The 16,020-nt window shown below is 49.3% G+C and overlaps 1 protein-coding gene across 1 annotated transcript in view; it reads right to left on the reverse strand.

The window, feature by feature from the left end:
- ABCA12 (ATP binding cassette subfamily A member 12) overlaps positions 1–16,020 on the reverse strand; it is a 644,885-nt gene that overhangs the window by 349,237 nt on the left and 279,628 nt on the right. The window lies entirely within an intron of this gene.

Consider the following 16,020-nt stretch of genomic DNA (forward strand, 5'->3'; position numbering starts at 1 on the left):
AATCACCTTCAGGAAAGCTCCATCACTCAAGGACACAATAATCAAAAGCCATTTTCAAACTAAAAATACAAATTGGCTTGAAAAACAACAGATTGGCTTCTAACGATGCAATAGCTGTAAAGCTTGTAAAATAGGAATAAACAAGAATGAAATAAAGAGATCCAGAAGGTCGAGTCCTCAAAATCCAACAAAGAATAACATACACGACTCAGTTTCTAGTATACGCCATCCAGTGCAAGTGTGGCCTATTGTACATAGGCAGCACGGTGTGCATGCTCAGAAAACGGATTTTGGAGCACATCCGTGCAGTCAAAAACAAAGATTTAGCATACACAACAGCCAAACATCTACAATCATGCCAAAATGGAGATTGGTGAAACATGAGTTTCTTTGGTATAGATACTGAAGAAATAAGTGAAAGACTGGGTGATAGAAAAAATAAATTGAGGCAGCTCGAATCAAAATACTTTATCAGGCTTCGCACAAGGATCCCAAAAGGGATATATATACATACACACACTGTTAAAAATGGGATCTCTGGTTGGCTAAGTCTTGCGCCAAAGCCAGGCAGAGAGCACCACTCTAGTCAGGGCAAGGGAGTTACACGCCAAAGATAACCCCTACTCTGACTAGAGTGGTGGTCTCTGTCTGGCTTTGGCGCAAGCCTTAGCCAACCAGAGATTCCATTTCTAACATTGGTCGGCAGCGGTGAGGACAGGACTTGCGATTGCGCAGTACTGCAGTGACAACTGGCTGCACTACAAAACTCTGCATTTTAGATAGTCACATGTTGGTGATTATTGGTTCTGATTTTGTTTTCTCCTCAAGAGTGTAATTTTTAAATGGTGTTTTCTGTGCTTTTATATTTAGTGGCAGAAGAGAGAAAATGACAGGGCGGGACGCCAGTAGGTGGGGAGGTTCCCATAGATAGGGAGTCCCAGCTGGGTCCAGTGCCCAATCCCTGTTCCTGTCCCCAGTGGTGTGGGTAGATAGGAGGGAAGAGAGGGAGTGTGGAGGAGAAACAGCTAGCTAGGGAGGGTGGTTTCCCCTGAGTCTAGTGTGAGTGTCTGGATTCACCAGTAGGGTGGGATCCAGTGGTGGCACCAGTAGTGTGTCCAGTGCGTGAAGTTCCATTCCCAGTTCCCAGAGTTTCTTTGGTATAGATACTGAAGAAATAAGTGAAAGACTGGGTGATAGAAAAAATAAATTGAGGCAGCTCGAATCAAAATACTTTATCAGGCTTCGCACAAGGATCCCAAAAGGGATATATATACATACACACACTGTTAAAAATGGGATCTCTGGTTGGCTAAGTCTTGCGCCAAAGCCAGGCAGAGAGCACCACTCTAGTCAGGGCAAGGGAGTTACACGCCAAAGATAACCCCTACTCTGACTAGAGTGGTGGTCTCTGTCTGGCTTTGGCGCAAGCCTTAGCCAACCAGAGATTCCATTTCTAACATTGGTCGGCAGCGGTGAGGACAGGACTTGCGATTGCGCAGTACTGCAGTGACAACTGGCTGCACTACAAAACTCTGCATTTTAGATAGTCACATGTTGGTGATTATTGGTTCTGATTTTGTTTTCTCCTCAAGAGTGTAATTTTTAAATGGTGTTTTCTGTGCTTTTATATTTAGTGGCAGAAGAGAGAAAATGACAGGGCGGGACGCCAGTAGGTGGGGAGGTTCCCATAGATAGGGAGTCCCAGCTGGGTCCAGTGCCCAATCCCTGTTCCTGTCCCCAGTGGTGTGGGTAGATAGGAGGGAAGAGAGGGAGTGTGGAGGAGAAACAGCTAGCTAGGGAGGGTGGTTTCCCCTGAGTCTAGTGTGAGTGTCTGGATTCACCAGTAGGGTGGGATCCAGTGGTGGCACCAGTAGTGTGTCCAGTGTGTGAAGTCCCATTCCCAGTTCCCAGAGTATGGTACCTGGTGCTCAGTAAGCGGGGTACAGGTTGAGATTCAGGGGCAGTGAGGAACTGTCTCACCAGTCTGGGGGGGGGGGCATGTGTGGATGAGTGATGTGTTGCACTGGATGAGTGGGTGTGAGTTCTTTTGATGTTGAGGAGCTCGCACAGGAGGTGGACGTCTGGCTGTGTGCTAGAGGTCCCGCAGAGGCATTGTGGAGTGATTCCAAAAGTAGTGGCTTGGGTATCTTCTGGTCCTGTGTGGTGGAAGAGGTTCAGTGTAGCCTAGCTAGGTCCCAGTGGAATGGAGGGGTGTAGGGGCTCACGTCCTGTCTCAGTGGAGACGGAATAAGTGTGGGATGGTGTGTCCCACGGTGGCCAGAAACCCCGTCTCAGGGCCTGGAGGGTTCCCTAAGGCAGCGCCAGGTCGGGGGCCTAGGCTGTACTTGTAGGTCATTTGAGGAGGATCTTCCCATGTCTAGAGGACGAGGAGTGTCCCGCGGTCCTGGTGTTGGGATGTACCGCTCCTAAGTGGAGGGTTCAGAAGTCCTGGTTGAGTGGTGAGAGGGGGAAAGAGTGCCCAGTGGAAGAACGATTGGGTCAGGGCCATCCAGAAGGGCTGAGCACCAATGAGTGGTCATGGTGACACCACTTCTGTCTTGGGGATCTCTGCTCCCTGTCAGGTGGACCGGAGATCACAAGATTAAAGCCAGGCAGACTGTCACACAACACATTAGTTATGTTTCACCCTCAGGGGGGGCGTGCGTTCTTCCCGTGCAGTCCTGGTTCGCTGGGCATCTGACCTGCCTAGAGTGCCTGATCCATTTGTGGGGCCTCTAGAGGTTGTTCGCCGAGGTTGGGAGGCCAGGTTCAGGTTCAGCCTGAGCTGGAGGGAAAGGCGTCTGTGGGCAGGGTCCCGACCAGTTGGGAGGAAAATGTGTCGCTGATACGCCGCAGGCATGTGCTCTGTCTAGCCTGGGACACACTGAGAATCCCACTGTGATAGGGAGTACTGGAGGAGAGTGTGTCGCTGATACGCAGCTGGCGTGTGCTCTGTCTAGCCTGGGACATACTGAGACTCCCCCTGTGATCATGGAACTGGAAGGGGGAGCAGAGGTAGGGAGTCCTCGCCTCTGACCCCGGTGTAGCCGGAAGGTAGATCCCAGGTGGTAGACCAGTTGACGGAGAGAGGTCCTGAACTGGTGGGAGAGTTGTGTTCTGGAGGGTGCTTCCCTGGGAGGGTGCGGAACCCCAGAAGTAGAGGTAGGGTGAGGGAACTCTTGCCCGTGACCTCTGGTCAGCCTGAGGGTGCAGACCCTAGGTTGAAGGATCGTGGTAGTTTGGAACTACACTGAGAGGGAGAGTGGAGAATGGCTATTGTGTGCCAGGAGTTACTGCCTCCATCTCTGTGGATTGGCAAAGACCTGTGACATCTGGATGGCCCAGGGCCTGGTCCTGGTCGTGGACAAATAGGGAGTACCAGTGGGGTAGCCTAGTTGGGACCCTGCCATTGCGGGCCCGCGTCTGTATTGTATCACCAAAGCAGGGTAGCCCATCAAGGGAGTGATTGGTCTACCCTGCGTTTTGGCTGGAAGGGGGTTGTGTTGGACTTGGCCCTTTTGGCAGGTTCACCCCGAAACATTTTGCTTTCTCCTAGCCTTTTTCTGTAACTTTGTGTTGGTAATCTTAGGCCTCAGAGCACTTTAGCACTATGGTCCATTGTAAAGTGCGTGCGCTCTCTGTGTATGTGTGGTTAGATTGGCCTGCCCTCCCATAGGAATGCATGGGGTATATGTGTGTCCATAGTAATTCCTGATATGAGAGGAGTGCAGGGGCGAGTTTAGTATGTGTTAACTTGTGAGAATAAATGCTGCGCAATGGTGTGTGCAGATTTATGGTGACTGGTGGAGAAATGCCACTTTTAGAAGTTGGCATTTCTGTGTACTGTGTGTCTGCCTGCCTGATATGAATTGCATGTCTGGCTTGTGATTGACAGGTGCTGGATGGTGTGGGTGGCTCCAGGAGCCAGGGTGAGTCTGCCCAGTGGTGAATAGGGAGATCTGCATGTAGATGGGAGGGAGAAGTTGCACCTGGGACCTGAATAGGACTGTGTCTTTCCTCCACAATGCCGGCTCCGCCCCCTGTGGTGTGTCTAATCCCTGAGCCCCCACCTGAAAAAGGAGAAAGGAGCTGAGCAAAACAAAGTGCTTCAAAGCTCCCCTATACCAGTTCTAACTGGCATCCCTAAACCCTGTGCTGTGACTCAAAGGGAGTTGCTAATATAACTATAGGGTCTGTGTCCCCATGAAATGGTTCAGTTCTGGAATGCTGCTGGGGCCCAGGGGGGCTGCCATGATGGCTTGCCTCCCTGGGAGCTGCATTGCCCCTTGATGCCAAAAAGGACTTTTTAAAACCCCTCTTGCTTTTACCTGACCTCCAGGACCTTAAAGGGACTTTGGTGCTTTTACTCCTAGTGCTTGGTGAGCGCTGTATCTGCAATCTGCTGAGAAGCGCTTTATCTTTATGGCAGAGAGCTTCCCTGGTTTCACTGAGCGCCTCTCTCTTCAGCCTGCAGCACTGGGCTGCGATCTTCTTTTTTTTTTTTAAACTTTTTATTATTTGAAACACAAAGAAACAAAACATCAAACAAACAAGCAAGGCAATACAGTAATAATACTGTCATTAGGTCTGCGCTCAAGGAGGACGGGAAATACATAATAGCAGGAGAAAAGAGTCTTTGAATACAGATGAGGGGAGGGAGGCAGAGGCAGAATTGCATAAGAACAGCACAATATATCACAGCTAGAAGGAATGTAGGTCAGGGCGACTGGGAAGGACTCGGAATAGCGGTGAGCGGGGGTGTACAAATATCTCCACGGTATGAGTTCCAAGGGTTCCAAATCTTCCCCCATTTTTTGGGCCTGCCTCTTGCAATATACACTGTTTTCTCTCGAAACATGCACCAGTCCAGACTCTCTTTCCAAGCAGTCACTGTAGGCAGCCTTAGGGATCCCCACAACTGAGCAATATCCCTCTTCGCAACCATATTGGCCAGAGTCACCCACCGAAGCTGCGATACGTCATAGTCATTTGGACCCCATACATTCAATAAACATTGTCGGGCTTCCGGCATCATCACAACACCCGTAACTTCATCCATAATCTCATGTATACGTTTCCAAAATCGCACCACCTCAGGGCATTCCCATATGATATGGAGATAGGTGCCAAGAAGACCACACCCATGCCGACACATGCCATCCGTGGAGTAGCCCATATGAATCAGATGAGGACCGGTGACATAGATTCTGTGGAGGATCTTGAGTTGTACCAGACGGAGGTAGGCCGGAATCGCCACCTCCTTGGGAGAAGAGATCGCGGACTGCCAGTCCTCGTCATCCAGTTCAATACCATCAGCAATCCAGGCCTCACGGAGGCGATCGAGCAGACTCGATCGGTCATTAGTCATTTTCTTATAGAACAATGAGATAGTACTAGCTGGCACATAACCATCTAGGATACGATCTTCGAGGGGAGAGGAATCCGGAATATCACTACCCACTGGCAACACAGAGTTCAGAGCGTGACGTACCTGGATATAACGAAATCTTTCCCTGTCACTCAGCTTATACTCTGCTTGCAGCTCCGAGAAGGCCTTAACCCTTCCTTTAACCCAGAGATCACGCACTTTACCAATACCGATCATGTCCCACTTATCAAATCCCTTCGTCCTCCATAGGCCACCCAGCTTCGCAGAGGCATAGAGCGGTGTCGCACCAGTTAATTTATCACTCCAACCCATAGCCGTCGTTGCGCTATGCCATACCCGCACGGCTATAGCGGTATGTCCCGTGAGTTGTGAATGGGAGGATCCCGAATAAAGTGCCCTGTAGTAATCACCACCCGGGAGCAGCCACTTATCCATTTCAAATGCTGGATTCAACGCAGGGCCAGACATCCCGTGGTTGATGGCAGCAAGGTGGGAAGCCCAATAATACCTGCGAATATCCGGGAGCGCTATACCGCCATCGTACCAGGGAAGTGTCAATTTCGGAAGAGCTATGCGTGAACGTCCGTCCCATATCAGTTTCCTCTGCAACGATTCTACTTCCCGAAAATATTTCGACGGGATGACATCAAAACTATTCTGGAGGGCATATAGGAACCGCGGTAAGGACATCATCTTAAAAAGGGCCGCACGCCCTAGGGGAGATAACAGTAATTTACGCCAACGCACTACATCGGAGCGTAACCGTTGGAGCGGGGGGAGCAAATTACGTTCATAGCGAACCGCCGGATCCATCGAGATAAACACACCCAAGTACTTAAAGCCGGACTTTGACAACTGGATGAGACAGCCCCGGGGCAAGCGAGGGACATCACCCGCAAGGACATAAATGTAGGATTTCGACCAATTAATGATAAGACCCGAGTTCTTCCCGAAGGAGTTAAGTACGTCAAACAATACATTGAGCGATTTTTGGGGAGATGTAAGGTACAATAAAATATCATCCGCTTATAAGGAAATGCGATCCTCAAATTCCGGCGTCCAGCGTATACCCTTCATCGAAGGTTCCCACCGCAACCAAGCGGCAAGAGACTCCAACGCCAGAGCAAAGAGGAGTGGGGACAACGGACAACCCTGTCGCGTGCCCCTCCCAAGAGTAAAAGGCACGGAGACGCGGCCATTAACCACCACCTGTGCCAGTGGCGTTTCATACAGGAGTTTGACCCAACCAATAAAACCCGTGCCAAATCCAAACTCGGCGAGTACCGCCCAGAGATAGGACCATTCGATTGTATCAAAGGCCATCGTGGTGTCCAAGGACGCCAAAATGGCCGGTTCACGCAGCGTCGGGGCCCTCGTGAGAACACCATGCAGACGTCGCAAATTTAATGCCGTGTTACGGTGCGGAATAAAACCCGATTGATCCGGATGAATCAGGTCGCTAACAACCGTAATCAGACGATTCGCAAGCAGTTTGGCAAGGATCTTGGGCTCCGCATTTAAGAGCGAAATGGGTCTATAAGACGAGCAGCGATCTCGTGGTTTACCCTCCTTATGGATCACCACAATGGTCGCAAGACGCTGATCTCTAGGGAGGGAGCCATTATCTCGCGCAGCCAAAAACATATCACAGAGATAGGTAGCTAAAGTATCAGCAACAAGGGGTGGTGATGGACAGAGTTTCTGGATTAAGCAGAATACTCTCACCCGGTCAAGAGATCAGGGCTAGATCCAACACCGTTTTTTAGCTCACTGCACCATCCCAGTTCAGAACCTGGCTATATGCAAATTAGTCTGTTCCTGTCCCAGTGCATGATGGGAACAGGGCAAACCAAACTACCAAGCCAATTCTTACACTGGGAAGGAAACAAGCTTCCGGGGACCGGTTTCTGGCATTTCAGCCGTCGTCGGCCCGGCTTGCTTGAATCCTGATGGTGCAATGAGCAAGGGATTCACATCTGAGTATACCCTTTCACGCTTAGGGTGGACAAAATATTTAACAACAAGGGGTGGTGATGGACAGAGTTTCTGAATTAAGCAGAATACTCTCACCCAGTCAAGAGATCAGGGCTAGATCCAACAACGTTTTTTAGCTCACTGCACCATCCCAGTTCAGAACCTGGCTATATGCAAATTAGTCTGTTCCTGTCCCAGTGCATGATGGGAACAGGGCAAACCAAACTACCAAGCCAATTCTTACACTGGGAAGGAAACAAGCTTCCGAGGACCGGTTTCTGGCATTTCAGCCGTCGTCGGCCCGGCTTGCTTGAATCCTGATGGTGCAATGAGCAAGGGACTCACATCTGAGTATACCCTTCCACGCTTAGGGTGGACAAAATATTTAACAACAAGGGGTGGTGATGGACAGAGTTTCTGAATTAAGCAGAATACTCTCACCCAGTCAAGAGATCAGGGCTAGATCCAACACCGTTTTTTAGCTCACTGCACCATCCCAGTTCAGAACCTGGCTATATGCAAATTAGTCTGTTCCTGTCCCAGTGCATGATGGGAACAGGGCAAACCAAACTACCAAGCCAATTCTTACACTGGGAAGGAAACAAGCTTCCGGGGACCGGTTTCTGGCATTTCAGCCGTCGTCGGCCCGGCTTGCTTGAATCCTGATGGTGCAATGAGCAAGGGACTCACATCTGAGTATACCCTTCCACGCTTAGGGTGGACAAAATATTTAACAACAAGGGGTGGTGATGGACAGAGTTTCTGAATTAAGCAGAATACTCTCACCCAGTCAAGAGATCAGGGCTAGATCCAACACCGTTTTTTAGCTCACTGCACCATCCCAGTTCAGAACCTGGCTATATGCTGAGCTGGGATGAGGCAGTGAGCTAAATAACGGTGATGGATCAAGCCCTGATCTTTGGACTGGGTAAGAGTGGTCTGCTTAATTCAGACACTCTGTTCATCACCACAACCTTTTCTGAATCGTTTTTGGCCACTATAGGTGTGGCAGGGTATACTCAGACATGAGTCCCTTGCTCACTGCTCCATCAGGATTCAAGCAAGCCGGGCCGACGAGGCTGAAATGCCAGAAACCGGTCCCCGGTAGCTTGTCTCCTTTCTGGTGAAGAATTGGCTTGGTAGTTTGGTCTGCCCTGTTCCCATGATGCACTGGGCCAGGGACAAACTAATTTGCATATAGCCAGGTTCTGAGCTGGGATGGGGCAGTGAGCTAAATAACGGTGATGGATCAAGCCCTGATCTTTGGACTGGGTAAGAGTGGTCTGCTTAATTCAGACACTCTGTTCATCACCACCCCCTTTTCTGAATCGTTTTTGGCCACTATAGGTGTGGCAGGGTATACTCAGACATGAGTCCCTTGCTCACTGCTCCATCAGGATTCAAGCAAGCCGGGCCGACGAGGCTGAAATGCCAGAAACCGGTCCCCGGTAGCTTGTCTCCTTTCTGGTGAAGAATTGGCTTGGTAGTTTGGTCTGCCCTGTTCCCATGATGCACTGGGCCAGGGACAGACTAATTTGCATATAGCCAGGTTCTGAGCTGGGATGGGGCAGTGAGCTAAATAACGGTGATGGATCAAGCCCTGATCTTTGGACTGGGTAAGAGTGGTCTGCTTAATTCAGACACTCTGTTCATCACCACCCCCCTTTTCTGAATCGGCTAAAGTATCAGGGCGTAACTTATACAGTTCCACAGGAAGGCCATTGGGGCCCAGAGCCTTGCCTGAACGAAGGGAGCGTAGCGCGAGAGCCACCTCGTCCACCGAGGGCGTGGCATCCAAACAGTCACGATCCGATTCCGACAAACATGGAAGTGCTATATCCCGAAGAAACAACTGCGAATCCTCCTCGGGCCTGTCGGACACCGAGGTATAGATCTCTCGAAAATAATCAGCAAAGCATTCAACAATTTCAACAGGATCAGTTACGCTCACACCACCGCATGTCTCAATCACCGGAACCACTTGATTCGCTCTCTCCCTTCTATCCAGCCAGGCAATCAATTTTCCTGCTTTATCACCCACATCATAGAGCTGTCCCTGCTGTTCCCTACTCATCGTCTTTGCCGCATCAGTAACCAAAGTTTTATATTCTAATTGTTTAAGGCGGAGGACATGTAATGCTTCTCGAGACACCTCCCGCTCCAATGCAGTCTCCAGGTCTGTGATTTCAGTCTCGAGCTGAACAATTGCCTCATTCTTGCATTTCTTGGCACACCCCACCAAAGACAATGCCTGTCCCCTGATCACAGTCTTAAAAGCTTCCCACAACGAGACAGGCGAGGATACAGAACCAGCATTCTCAGTAAAATACAGATCAAATGATTTAATCAATTCAGCGCGAGTCTTAGGGTTGAGGAGATACCAGGGGTTAATCGGAGCCACCCTGCCTTCGGCCCCGATTCTAAGAGTAAAATGAAACCAAATAGGGGAATGGTCCGATATACCCCGGGCCAAGTGTCTAATCTCTCCAACCGAGGGGGACAGTGCCGCAGGTATCAGGATATAATCCAACCTAGAGAGACTACCATGAGCTCCCGAATGGAAAGTAAACTGTGTTTGCCCTGGATGCATTAGTCTCCAACAATCTACGAGTCCCAATGTTTCCAAGAAGTCACCCAACCCGGATTGCGTAGCAGGAAGATCTCGGGGGGGATAGCGGTCCATCCTGCCAGATATGACGGAGTTGAAATCACCACCCAGTATCAAAACACCCTCTGGGAGGCCCAGAACCATCCGCCCCAAGTCCGCAAAGGTCGTGGATTGTAAGCCCGGAGGGACATAAACCGACACCAACGAGACTGGCTTTCCCTCCCACCTCCCGACAAGTGCAACATATCGACCCCTGGCATCAAGGATCACATCATCAACCTCGAGGGGGAGGGAAACCCTAAGCAGAATACCCACTCCTCTAGAACTAGATGTGAATCCAGAATGGGCAGCAAGACGATAACCCCGTCTATTAAGAGCGTGACAATTGTTTCCTACCAAGTGTATCTCTTGTAGCAGAACGACATCAGGCGAAAGGCGCCGCAACAGCTGCATAACCACCCCTCTCTTTATGCGATCCCCCAACCCATTCACATTCCAGCATAATACCCTCAACCCTCTACCCCCATCCAGATCCACAATGAACTCCCATCGCAAAATGAGCAACACACCAGTGTCAACAATAATGAAAATACCTTGCCTTGAAAAAGAAAAAACGAACAATCCCAGAACATATCCCTCCCTCCCCCCAAGGTTCCCAACACAACTCCCCCCCCCACCCTGCACCCCTGCACCAACTCAAAAGCCACCCCAATTTGCAGTGTGCCTGTCGCCCTAACAATTACAAACAAAGAACTAATCTACACAAAGAAAACCCCAGAGGAGGAAAGGGTCTCGCCATCCCCGCGACCTCCCAAGATACGAATGGAATGATCAAAAAAGTCAGTGAGCCTCAGCTGGTCCCGTTGAGTAGTGTTCCGGACACAGGCACCATAGTCATTCGTGGTCCATCAGTCCTCCTTCAGCACCACCAGCATGTTCCTGGCCAGCACGGCGAGCCGGCAAAGTGTCCAACCAATCACTCGCTTCCTCAGGCCTGACAAAGAAGAATGTTCGATTGTCATATTCAACACGCAGTCGGGCCGGGAATAACATAGCATATTTTAGTTCCATGTCTCTTAGTCGCCGTTTCACACCTTGAAATCCCATACGTAGTTTCTGGACCGATTGAGAAAAGTCCGGATAAAAGTTCACAGCAGCGTTCTCGAACTGCGTAGGGCCGCTTGTCCGTGCCGCCTGCAAAATGGCATCGCGATCTCTAAAGTTGAAGATCCATGCAATAATCGGACGGGGGGGGGGAAACCGGGCTTCGCCTGTCCCCCTGGCACTCTGTGCGCACGTTCGATGGCAAAGAATTTGCTCAGGCCCTTGGGTGCAAGATGATTAAGAATGAGGTCCTCCACTCGAAGATCAGTGGCAAGGGAACTAGAATCTTCCGGGACACCAATAATACGCACGTTATTGCGTCGTGCACGGCCTTCAAAATCCTCCAAGCGACGAGCAAAAAACTCATTAGCAGATCGAAGGTTGCGCACTTCTGTTTGCAAGTCGGACACATCCATGGTAAGGCTGGATGTCTTTAGGTCCAATGACTTCACCTTTTCATTCGTCTTGGCCAGGTCAGTTCGAATGAGGTTAACATCAATAGCCACCGTGTCCAACTTCAGAGCCAAGGTTTCATACTGTTGGCCAATAGAAGACTGAATACCAGCAATGGCGCCCATCATGTCCTGTAGCGTTAAGTCCGCCAATACAGTAGGATCGTCGACAGCCTCCTCCCGAGTCTTAGGTGTGCCACCAGGGGATCCTTTAGAGAGTGTATAGCGATCCATGACATTCGTCTGGGTTGAACCTCCACGGATAGTGGTCTTGACTTTCCGTTTCTCACCCTCAGGCTTGCCCGTCATGGCGAGTCGGGTGCCCCGGAGGGAGGCTTGGGATCTGGTCCAAATGGCTCCTTAAAAGTCACACACAAGAATACAGGAGGCGAAGTTGAGCCAACGGAGTCCACAGCCAAACAGTCGCCAGCTCGAAGCCCAATGAGCTGGCGTCTGAGCTCGTCCGATCAACAGACACACCGCAGATATGGGGCAGCGCGCCGGAGAAACGAAACCGAAAGTGAAGTGAGGCTGTGATCTGATCCCCTCAAGCCGTTGTTATTAAATTACGACATGGGCACTGCTACAACTCAAGGTCCAGGATGTTCCATGGAGAAGGCCGCAAATTTCAAGACGGCAAAACTCGGGGACCCTGCGTCCGGGTTCGACCCAAAAACCTGCTAGTACATCAGCCGGGTTGTGTCTTCAATGATCTTCCATCAAATCAGGATATTGTTCAGGATAAATGCGGGAGGCAGCGAGGGTCCTCGGGAGCCCTGTGCTCACGCGGCCATCTCGGATGCGCGCGAAGCTCCTCCTCTGGCTGCGATCTTCTTGGAGGGAATCCCCACCATAGGGATTCCCCCCCATTGTGGCCTGTTGCGGGTGCCCACCCGCTTATTTCTTTATTTACAATGTGGGTGCCCACCCCACTTCTAGCTTTATTTAATCTGAGGGAGCCTACCCCTCATTCCCGAGCAGAAATTGCTGCTGCGGCGCGCCCTGTCATAGGCGGGGCTGGCCGGCCGGAATCAGGAGAGCAGTGCGGCCGGAAGCTTGGCTGCGTGATGAGGAGGACGGGAGCCTACGCCGCCTCCTCAAGTGCCGCTGAACAAGTCCCGGGTCCCAGGAGGGGGACCGGGTGAAGCGAGGGGAAAAGGGAGTCTTGCGGGTTCCATTTCCGCCCCCTCCTCGTCTTGAAGGGAGGGAGGTGGGTTCACCAGTCCAGAGCCGTGGAGGCTCCCCGTTAAAGCCCCAGGTCCCAGGAGGGGGCCCGGGTGAAGAGGAGAGGCCACCAAAGCCAGATGGGGCTCTCGTGGTGAAGAGTGAGCCCCGCATGCAGCCCCCATGTAGCCGAGCAGCGCAGAGTGCCACCAGGCGGAGACTGGCCAGAGGAGTCCTCCTGCTGAACCCGGTGAGAGAGGCATGTTTATTTCCAGAGCCTGTGTGGCTCCAACGCTTGAGGGAAAGTTATTTTTGGGGCATACTTGCTTGAGAAGGGCCCATGATCTCCCCGTGTCTGCAATATTTCTCCACAGTTGCCCCGCGTGACAGAGGGCAACTGCAACGTGGGCCATATTCGTTTAAAGGCCCCAGTGGGGGGTCCTGAGGGCCAGTGGGACCCGTACTTTCACTTAAGTAGTGGCCATGATTGTTTTAGAGCCCAGTGGGGCTCCAATGTGGGCATATTGACTTAAAGAGCACAATGAGTGCCAAGCCTCATTTTAACATTCCCAGCTGCCCAGCAAGTAGTGGGCAGCTGTGCCTTTTAGGCCTTTCTTTCTTTGGGGGACATGTATTTTAAGTTGGAAGTGAAATGCACTCCTTTACCCCCTTTTCTTCAAAGCAGCGCAGCACTTAGTGCCAGGTGCAACATTTAGGCCTGCGCAGATTGCGCACCCTTGACTTTCGCTGCTTTGGCAGCTCGCCGACTCTTGAGACATAGGGCATTTGAGCCCCTTTTTGAGATGGCCAGTTGGCCAGCGGGATAGTTAGAATTATAGGGCACCAGGCCCTAATGTGATTGTGGTGCTAGGAAATGTAATGTATGTAGTATGATTGACGCACCCTGTTTTATACCTCTACATGTGTTTTTTCTGATTATGAGGTTGTTTTGAATATTATGGTTGATGCTAGTGAGATTATGTTTCACTGTGGGATTTATTTCCTAATGTGAGTTATGCTTAGGAGGTTAGGGTCTAATGTGTTTTGACTTATGAGAGGATTGCATCATGTGTTTATGCTGGTGAGGCTGGCGCAGAATGTATTTTGCGCCTGATGTGATACTGTGCATAATGTAGTTTATGTTACAGGCTGATGCTAAGTACAGTGATTACCAGTGGTTACTGGTTGTACGTTTATGATCTGTTCTACTTTTACTAAGTTCGCTTTGTGATGGTTCTGACAGTGGTCCAGTGGGCCCTGTCAGGTGTAGATAATTCCTTGTAGATATGACCCAGTGCCAGGTGGCGCCATGTATATTATGTGTTTACTAATGTGTTATGAGAATACAAAGGCTATTTTTGATATAACCTTGTGTGGAGTTCCTTTTATGGTGTGCCTGGGATGTTGTTGCAGTATGCGTGCGCAAATGCTTTACACATTACCTCCGCCTGACTGCTCGTGCCAAGCTACCAAGGGGGTTATCTTTGGCGTGTAACTCCCTTGCCCTGACTAGAGTGGTGGTCTCTGCCTGGCTTTGACGCAAGCCTTAGCCAACCAAAGATCCCATTTCTAACACAGACACTCACACGCGCGCACACACACACACAAACACACACACTTATATATATGTATTGAATATATATACACAGATGGCACAGTACCCACTTTGTAGTTACACATACGTCAGAGTTTCCATAGGAAGAGGGTTGTGCAAGTTTCAGGGTGATCCATCAGGTGGGGGCTGGTAAAATTCCTAACACACTTTAATCCCTATGCAATTTTAAAACAGAAAAAATGAGCTGAACAGAATTAGACCCAATTCATCAAAAAGCTAGACCTTTACTCAGAAAGCGTCCTTTTGTGATTTGGAGTAAGCCTTTTCAATCCGTTTTGAGACGTTTTGTTTAAAAACAAATAGCAATCTCTAGTGCTGCAGTTGATCTGGGAAAATGAGGCATTCTGCTTGGCTGGTCCGACGTGACTTCCGTGTTACAAAGCAATGTGATAGGCTGGTCACAACATGAGGAGAAATGCTGAGACCCTTTTACAGGACCAGGTTCCTGAGTCCTGAATATTAAATATAAAAAACATTGAAGGCAAATCATAGGAACACCCTAACCCCCCTCCAGCCAGCCCTGTTTGGGTACCCACATGAGGGGTCAGTATGAAAAAAAGTATACATTATTTTCTGCACGCCACTGTAAAAAAGGGAGGAATGTTGGGTGGGGGTATGTGGGCGGATGGCTGCTCAGGGTGGGCTTGATACCATGCAGGGCTTGGATGCGGGACCTGGCCACTGGCCAGGATCTGTGGCTAACCCCATGCACTGCTATAATTCACTGCTTATGACCTCACATATTACATCAATGATAACATATGAAATCTGTGGAGATGCAAGTTATGCTTAGGTCAGTTAACTATAACTATTGAATTTCAGTGTTTTGGGGGTCTTATAACAATAGTTGTTTTTATTGTTAGAATGCCTAAGTCTAAATCCACTTCAACATTTGTTTTCTCAGAGATTATATCTATATATAGAGATGTAGATATAGATTGATATAGATATATGGAGAGAGCGAAAAAGAGAGAGTGAGAGAATGAACACTTGCTAACCATGCAACATGGTCCAAAATTGCCATAAAAAGGTTCTGCTAACACATAAACTATGAGGCCGAAGGCTGAGTGGTTTGTAAATGCTACCAAGAACCCCGAGATGGCAATATAGGACTATATTACACAAGTTATATTACATGGTTATTTTTGGGGAATTAGTTTGAAAACTCTGTTTTCTTCAACATGCAGCTCAATGGACACTGATTGGAATTAGAATGTTTAGGTTTTGTTTCCTTTTAAGTTGGTGATAAAACAGTGGACATGTGTGAGTGCCAGTAGTTTTTTGCAATTATGTGCCTTCAGCAATTACTGCATATTTATGGATTACCACAATTGTCTCATAATTTCGAAGCTTTTGGATTTCACAAAATTGTGTTTTTAGTTCAAACAGATGAGAAATAATAATGTCATAGAATTGTGCTGCATGATTTGCAATTTTGCTACATGATTTAGATAACCTTGAAGCATAGTTTGGTCCTTCATTCTGCATAATCTTATTTGCTATGATAATGACTATGCAAAGTAGTTTCGGGGCTGTCATTATGATGCTGAAACTCATTTTCACAGGGAACCTTTTCATTTTTACCACGTTTCATGGTTGCATGTGAAATAAGGGTTAATGCCCCTGCAGTTTGTACAACAAAAGCAACCATACGTTATATGAATACATATATGTGTATGTGCATATTTTGAAGGTTCTTTGATGTAGAGTTAAG

Source organism: Lissotriton helveticus, chromosome 3_1 (assembly GCF_964261635.1).
Source record: "Lissotriton helveticus chromosome 3_1, aLisHel1.1, whole genome shotgun sequence".
In the NCBI taxonomy this organism is placed as follows: Eukaryota; Metazoa; Chordata; class Amphibia; order Caudata; family Salamandridae; genus Lissotriton; species Lissotriton helveticus.